This window comes from Panthera uncia (assembly GCF_023721935.1).
Source record: "Panthera uncia isolate 11264 chromosome B3 unlocalized genomic scaffold, Puncia_PCG_1.0 HiC_scaffold_1, whole genome shotgun sequence".
NCBI lineage: Eukaryota > Metazoa > Chordata > Mammalia > Carnivora > Felidae > Panthera > Panthera uncia.
Window position 1 is genome coordinate 50,763,303 of NW_026057582.1, and position 8,663 is coordinate 50,771,965.

General features: G+C 36.5%; 1 pseudogene; it reads right to left on the minus strand.

Annotated features, from left to right (window-relative positions):
* Positions 1-7,966: 7,966 nt before the first annotated feature.
* On the minus strand, positions 7,967-8,399 carry LOC125909541 (60S ribosomal protein L26-like; annotated as a pseudogene).
* Between the last annotated feature and the right edge of the window lie 264 nt (positions 8,400-8,663).

The window sequence follows — 8,663 nt, forward strand, 5'->3', positions numbered from 1 at the left end:
GAGTATTTTGGAGGTATGTAAGAGTTAAATGTGAAAAAAGAAACAAAAATATTAGAGGAAACCATGAGTTACTTTTATCTCAGAATAGATTAAGTATTGATAATATTAAACCCTGAAGCCATAAATAAAAGACTAGTAGTATGTTTGAGTACACTAAATAATGAAGATGATGATGGTAACAGTAATAAAAAATAAGTTTTGGGGAAAATTCTAAATTAAACTGAAGGCAAATGTCAAACTGGAAAAGAATATTACAGTATTTACAATTTATATCCAAACAAATTAATGTTTTCAACAAAAGAAAGCATAGCATATGTAAGAAATAGTACTACAACTGAAGAGAACCATGGTCAAAGAATGTGAGCAGGCAGAAAAAGAAACACAAATGTCTCTTAAACAGACCAAAATTAGCTTAGTCTGTCACTTACATTATAAGGTTGATGAAAATTGAAACTAGAGACTTTAAAAAAATCCGTTAAATTGACAAAGGTAAAATGCAGTTAATAATATACTATTCAATATGTGAGGGAATGAACAGTCTGCTATATGGCTGGTGGGAGCATAAATTGTTAAATTTGTGGTCAGTTTGGAATTGTAAGTAAAAATAATGCACATAAGGATGCCTGGGTGGCTCAGTCAGTTGAGTGTCCAACTTTGGCTCAGGTCATGATCTCATGATTCCTAGGTTCGAGCTACACATCGGGCTGTCTGCTGTCAGCACGGAGCCCACTTTGGATCCTCTGTCCCCCTCTCTCTCTGCACCTCTCCCACTCATGCTCTGTCTCAAAAATAAACATTTAAAAAATAAAAAGTAAAACTGATGCACTTAGATATTGACAGCTATGTCATTTTAATGTATTTATCCTACAAACTCATATGTGTTTCTAATATTACATATTACATATATATATATATATATATATATATATATGTCTTCAAAGATTTACATTGCAACATTTTTGTAGTAGCAAAAACATGGAAATTTAAGTGTGTAATAATAGAGAACTAGATAAATAAATCCATAACAAAAAACAAATATACAGTGGAATACCATGCAGTTACTAAAACGAATAAGGTCCTTGTATATGTTTTGATTTCAAACTTCTCCAAGATATATTGTTAAATGGGTTGTTGGGGAGGAGGAGGATCATATGAGTGGAAAAAGAGCAAAAGCATTTGTTTGAAAATTTCATGACATAGCCCTGAAAGAACATACAACAACTAAAATAATGCATGATGCCTTAAGCAGAGAGCTGGGAGACAGAGGAGGTGGGGAAGATTATTTTTAACTGTATATATTTCTTGTTTCTTTTGAATTGTGTGCTTATAATAGCTATATTATAACTTAAAAAACAGATAGTATTCCCAAAGGGTTGGTGGGGATTAGAAAAAAAATCTTATTCTATTATGGCCTCCATCAGTAAGGTCACTACTTATAGTGCAGGACTTTAGGTGATGGGACCTGGTTTGGGGCTCAGTTTGAGATTTCACTGGGGATCTGGAATGCTTGGCAAGTCTGAGACTCACACAGTTTTTGTCAATTTGTGAGGGAAACTTGTTTCTAGGGGGCAGTGTTTTCTAACACCACTACCAGGCTTACTGTATCAGTTCTGGCCTTATCCAAATATAGTATTATTTTACATATTAAATTCACTCCCTGTTGTTGCAGCTAATTTTCTAGTTTTCCGTGTTCATCCTTCTTGCTATGTAGATTTTAAACCTGAGATGGTTTTCTTTCCCTTCTCCATCCTTTAACGCCTTTCTATAGCTTTGTTTTCCTTCTCTATCTCTGCTTTCCCCCTTTGCTAGCTGCTGCCTGCATCTTCCTATCTCTTTTTCTTGCTCTTCACTTCATCTCTGGGCCAGTCCTGGGCAACTCCTTACTTTATCACACAGCAGCTGAACATAGAGAAATTACGTGACTAGGTCGAGGTTCATAGTTATCAGCATTTCCAGGAAAACTGGGGTAATAGGACAGTCAGCATGCTCAGGGCTATCTAATTCTTGATACCAAAATATTCAAGAATGATGCATGAACAATTTAGCCTTCTTGAGCTTTGAATTCATCTTAGTCCAGTTCCCACTGTGTTTCTTGCTCCTCTCATTTCTGTTGGAGGTGCATTTCATAGTTCTGGCCAATTAGGTCCAAGTGATCTATATACTTTACCATAATTGATACATTTAATTTCCACTATTTAATATTAACCTGGTTCTCTGCCATTAAATAGAGTTCTTTGAAATCCCTCTCTAGTCAATATTGCCCAATCAAAGGCATTGGAATTAGTCATTGGGTATAAGTGTTTTATATTTGTTGGTTCATTTAATGGTTCATAGTTGTTCACCCCACACATATTTATGGAGCATTTATTAGTGTTGTGCTAGTCAAAGCAAGGTGAGAAAGATGGTTTAGCTGTGCAAATAGTTATCTAAATATAGCTTCTTAGCTAGAAAAATGTAAATCCATCTGGTTCATTGTGTATCCTCACTGCATATCATTGTCATTGTGTTTCTTCTATCATAGGGTCTTAGATCAAGTTCTCCAAAAGCAATTCCTAAGGTGAGAATTGGTGTGTAAATTATTTGTTCAGGAAACACTCATAGGAGACACTGGTAAAGAAAGGAATGGGGCAGCAGGGTGGGGCAGAGGAGGAAGCAACACCAGCCTGTGATGTCGGGCAAAGGCCTTTTAGAGGGTGGCTTCTCCCTGACCCTAAAGAGGAGCCCTGCAGTGTAAGTTATAACTCAGCTTTCCTGGCCCTTGTGGTTTTAGGTCTGACCTTGTACCCCACACACAGTGACCTAGACCTGATAAATATTTGTTAGAGAAATGAATGGAAAATAGACACGCTAGAGAATATCAAAGAGCTTACACTCTAATGATAGGTTAAGATAAGGAGGGGTGTGATCAAAGCTATAAGAGGAGTGCAAATAAATTGCTAGTGGGTTCAGAGGAAGAGCAGATTGCTTACGTACCATTGTTTCATATAATGATAATATTTTTAAAAAGCTTTTAAGTTAAACTTGGCAGCCTCTTAGAGTATAGAATCCAGAATGAAAACGAGGATATGTAAACTGGACTTTGCCTCAGGACCTCCAAATTAGAGGACATGTTTTTAAAAATTATTTGAGGGAATGTAGATATTTTTAAAATGTTACATTATGGAAACATTCTTTTAGTACATATAATCCTTTAATTGAGCTTAACCTGCAGCCAGCAATAGGCTAATGTCAATAATGCTCTTCTAAGAGCTACATTGTGCATCCTAAGACTGGTATGATGGTGTGCCAGGTTGCTAGGTATGGCTCTGTGGGAATCTCCCCTGTTCCAAACAAACAGAAGAGAATATCACAGTGGATCATGCTTCCATCCCATTGCTTCTTCTGTCACCTCCGCCTGGATTGAGCTTCTACTATTCTTAATTTGGTTCTGTCGTACTCATTATTCAAGGCCTAAGCTCAGATATTTTCTTGGATATGACACCCAAGAGCACACGCAAGAATAACAACAGCAACAAAATAGATAAATGGGACTACCTGAAAAGTAGAAACATTTGTGCTGCAAATAAGCTCAAGAAAGTTAAATGACAACCCACAGAGTGGGAGAAAATATTTACAAATCATATATCTGATAAGGAACTTGTATACAGTGTATATATGTAACTCTTCCAACTCAATAATAAAAAGGCAAAAACAATTAACAAATGGACAAAGGATCTGAATAGACATTTCCTCAAAGAAGATATATGTATGGCCAATAAGCACATGAAATAGATATTCAACACATTTAGTCAATAGGGAATTTCAGATCAAAACTACAGCAATATACCACTTCTCAAGCCCTAAGCCATAAACAAAAGGAAGGATGTTAACAAGTGTTGGTGAGGATGTGGAGAAATTGGAACCCTCTTACATTGCCAGTGGGAATGTAAGATGGTGCAGCCACTTTGGAAAACAATTTGGCAATTCCTCAAAAAGTGAAATGTGGGGTTACCATTTGACCCAGCAATTTGACTCAGGTATATTCTTAAGAAATAAGATGTTCATACAAACTTGTACACACAGCTGTTCTTAATAAAGCATTACTTGTAACATCTCCAAAGTGAAAATAACGCAAATTCCATTAATTGATGCATGGTTACATAAAATATGGTGTATCCATATGATGGAAAGTTATTCAGCAATAAAAGAGTAATAAAATACTACATACTACAACAAGGTAAACCTTAAAAACACTATGATAAGAACTCAGTCACAAAAGACCATGTAGTGTATACTTCCATTTATATGGCATGCATACTTCCATTTTTATGGCACAGCAGTGAGGTGCTTAGGGATGGTGGGGTGGAAGTGGAAGGTGTGGGGGGAAGATGATGAGTGACAGCTAATGGCTATTGGATTTCTTTTACAGGGACAAAAAAATGTTCTAAAATTTGAATTTGGTGGTGGTTGCATGGCCAAACATGAAATTGTTACTTTTAAATGAGTGGATTGTATAGTATGTTAATTATACCTCAATAATTATCTTAATAAAGCTGTTTTTAAAAGCCCTGAACCTAAAGGTTATCTTATAGAAAAAATTTTCCTGAGGGGCTCCTGGTTGGCTTAGTCAATGGAGCATGGGACTGTGGATCTCAGAGTTATGTCTTTGAGCCCCACATTGGGTGTAGAGATTACTTAAAAATAAAATATTAAAAAAAAATAGAGCTACCCTATAATCCAGCAAATGCACTACTAGGTATTTACCCAAAGTATACAAAAATGCAAAATTGAAGGGGTATATGCACCCTGATGTTTATAGCCATAATATCAGCAATAGCCAAAGTACAGAAAGAGCCCAGACATCCATTGACTGAATGAATGAAGAGGAGGTGGTATATATACAGAATGGAACATTACTCACCCATCAAAAAGAATGCAATCTTGCCATTTTCAATGATGTGGATGGAGCTAGAGTGTATTATGCTAAGTGAAATAAATTAGAGCAAGACAAATATATGGTTTCACTCATGCATGGAATTTAAGAAACAGAACAGAACATATGGGAGGGGAACGTATGGGAAATAAACCATAAGAGACTCTTAACTATAGAGAACAAACTGAGGGTTTATGGAGGGAGGTGGTGGGGGATGGGCATTAAGGAGGGCACTTGTGATAAGCTCTGGGTATTGTATGTAAGCGATGAACCACTGAATTCTACTCTTGAAACCAATATTGCACTGTTAACTAGAATTGAAACAAAAATTTGAAGAAAAAAACAAAACCTTTTAAAAAAAGAAAAAGAAAACGATTTCCTGAAACCTCAGTTTGAGCTCAGTGCCCTTTTTTGGGTTGCTGGTGGATATACTATGTTCACAGCCATATTGCATGAAAATTCTTCATATAGCTGGCTCTATGACTAAACTAAAAGTTCCTCAGAAATGAATTCTTCTCCATCTCTTCCTCCTCTTCCTCCTCCTCCTCCTCCTCCTCTACTTCCTCCTCCTCTACTTCCTCCTCCTCTACTTCTTCCTCTCCCTCCTGCCTCTCTTCCTTCTCCTTCTCCTCCTCTTCCTCTTCCTCTTCCTCTTCCTCTTCCTCTTCCTCTTCCTCTTCCTCATCTTCTTCCTATCATTATGTTGCAGAGTCTAGGGTAGTTTCTTTTGTATAGGAAACAAACAGCTGAACTTAACTATATTATTCCTTTTTTTCAAAAAAATTTTAACCCTTACTCATTTTTCAGAGAAAATGTGAGTGGGGGAGGGGCAGAGAGAGAGGGAGACACAGAATCTGAGGCAGACTCCAGGCTCTGAGCTGTCAGCACAGAGCCTAACACAGGGCTCGAACTTGCGATCATGACCGGAGTTGAAGTAGTACACTTAACCAACTGAACCACCCAGGCACCCCTTAACTATATTATTCCTTACATTCATACAGCCTTTTGAGGCTATTTCAAAATTTTATAATATTGACACCAATTTTAAAATGGTTAGAGACAAGAAAAATCCCTCCCAAAATGTTAGAAAATGCTATGTGCATTTTTTCTTTCTATTTATTTTTTTTATGGGGGCATAAAATTTGCCTTAAAATTGTAGATGATAAAGACAAAATACAAGAGCATATAATCAATATTTGCATACAAAAAGCAAAGCGTGTACAGGGCCATTAACATGATTTTATGAAGGACAGATCAGATCTGACTCATTTTACTTTCTTCTCATAACATACACCTTATAAATTTAAAAACCTTATGATTATTGTATCTTTTGTTAAAGCACCATTAAGCTTTTCAAACACTGTTAATTTGCTCTGACTTTTCCTTGCCTCAGTGTACTTCAGTGAAAGAGGTGGATGGAACCACTAAAACCCTGCTACTCAAGTATTATTATATGGTTTTACTAAGAGACTTCATTGTCATTCTAGTTTCATTAATAACACCAGAATATAATTTGATGCAGGATTTGACGACAGCTTTAAGTAACAATTATTAATTGGTTTTATATTCAAAATTATGTTTGAAGAAAATTTAAGTCCCTTACCTCGGTGATTTTCAAGATTTTTTGAACTGAACTGTTTCTTGGCCAAAATCTTATTCAAAATCCAGTATATAAATCATGTAAGAACAGAGTCGCTCTGCTAATTAGAGATTGCAAAAGAGGGTCAAGAGACCCAACCTCTAGCCACAGTTGTCCCCTAGGGTGCCTCTAAAGATTGCTTAAGTTTCCTTAGAGTAAAAATTTCTGCCTTAGTTAGGTAGAAAGTAGGTCTATGCATCTCCCTGCAGCTGGGAATTATATTTTTTATAGTAACCAATTACCTTGAACCAAGTGAAGTTAATGGCATTTTGCAAACCGATTAGCAAACATTGGAAACCACCTCATATGCATATTGTTTTATATAGACATTTTAACAGAAAGGCATTATTAGGCTAACTCTGTGATAACACATTGGGGTGATGGAAATAGCTATGAAATGGGTTGCATGTAATGTTACTAGTAATATTTGAAGTGCCAATCTTTGCAAATGTTTTACTTGAAGAAAATTCAAGGTTATTTCTATTAAATCATTGCTATTCCTTTTGCTTTCCTTCACTAAAAGGCCTAATTGGAGAACAGAGAAGTCAAGAAACAGCTGGCATGGGGCTTGCTTATAACCCAGATAAGACTTTGGGAGTGGGGGAAAGGAGTGAACAGTGTCATCCACTTCTGATCTTCATCTCCCTCCCAACCTCTGTCTCTCTCTTTCCTCTTCTGGATCACATGCTTGGGTATCTGGGTATGTCTGCCATTCACCCACAATGGAAGGTCTTCCACAAGACCTTTAGTTTTCATCTCAGTTTTCATGTCTAAGCAATTTAAATTGTGTTGCCTTCCTTATGAGGTATGCATACAGTCCATGGAAAGCACTTAGCACAGTGTATAGCTTGTAGTTAGGGTTCATTGAATAGTAATGATTCATCTTTCACTTAACTGTTTTCTCTCCCTTCTTTCTCCCTTACTTCCTTAAACTTCACTTTAACATTCACTGTATTTATTTATACTTATTGAAGAAAAAAATGCAAGGAGTTTTTGTTTCACTTTTCAAAGTTTTGGTTTGGGTGTGTTTCAATTTATGAAGAGAAAAACGTACAATTGTGTATGTAACTTAGAAGAACAAAGCATTGTTACTCATGAATCTCTAGGCTATAAAGTCTGGGGATGCACAAAATAGCAAAAATATCCACACTAACAAACAGTGATTTTTCAGTTAACATTCAGGACACTGTGACTCACTAAGTGTGAAGTCCTAGATTAAGCAGTTTTTGTAAGACTCGGTCAGCCTTAATGGAGAAAGAAAATTATTTTAGAAACCCAGGGGAAAATAAGGAATGGATATTTGCTGGGGGGAATTATTTCTAAGGAAAACTTTATTAATAATTAAGTTATTTATAATTTTAATAAGTTTTTTTCCATTTTAACAGTTTTTATTTAAAGTCGTTTATAAGATTCCTTTATTCCTGCATCTTCTCAATTGTTTCTTCCTTCTATCTGCCCTTTTCCTTTGCTTCCTGATGAGATATGGCTTTATGTTATGGATATGTTAGTGGTCTTTGTCCAGTTTTAGCCTACTGATAACCACCTTGCTAGAGGGATGCCCAGGGATCAGTTGCGCCAGTGGCCTTCTCTTGCTGTATTCATTCAGTGTAGATAATGTATTTCTTCCTGTAAATGTGGGCTACTTTGCCAATTTACTGACCTTGGTAATGTCCTCACACAACCTGTACTTCCTTATCCTTTTGGGTGGGCATGGATCAAATGTTGTACTTCCATCTCAGCTCTTTGTAAAGAGAAGATATAATCTTTACTGTGAGTGTGGGAAGGTACATTGGAATGCCTTTTATGATTCTTGTTCCAGTCGGAAGTCACAAAGGGATTGCACTTCATTTTGGCCACTGATGTCCAGCAATGGCTGCAACAGCGAAGAGAAATTTTAATGTTTTAAAGAATTATCTTCTGATGTTATTGGTGTTGCTCTTTCTAAAGGGAGAAGGTAACAGTCTCTTCAGTGTATGTGATTTATGTAAAATCAGGAGGTTGTGGAACCAGTCACAGGGCTGGGATGGGAATTCTGACTTGATCATTCGTACTGCTACTTGATGCCTCTTAACAGGGTCTTCTCAAACTTCTGTGTATTTTTCCAGGTTCTAC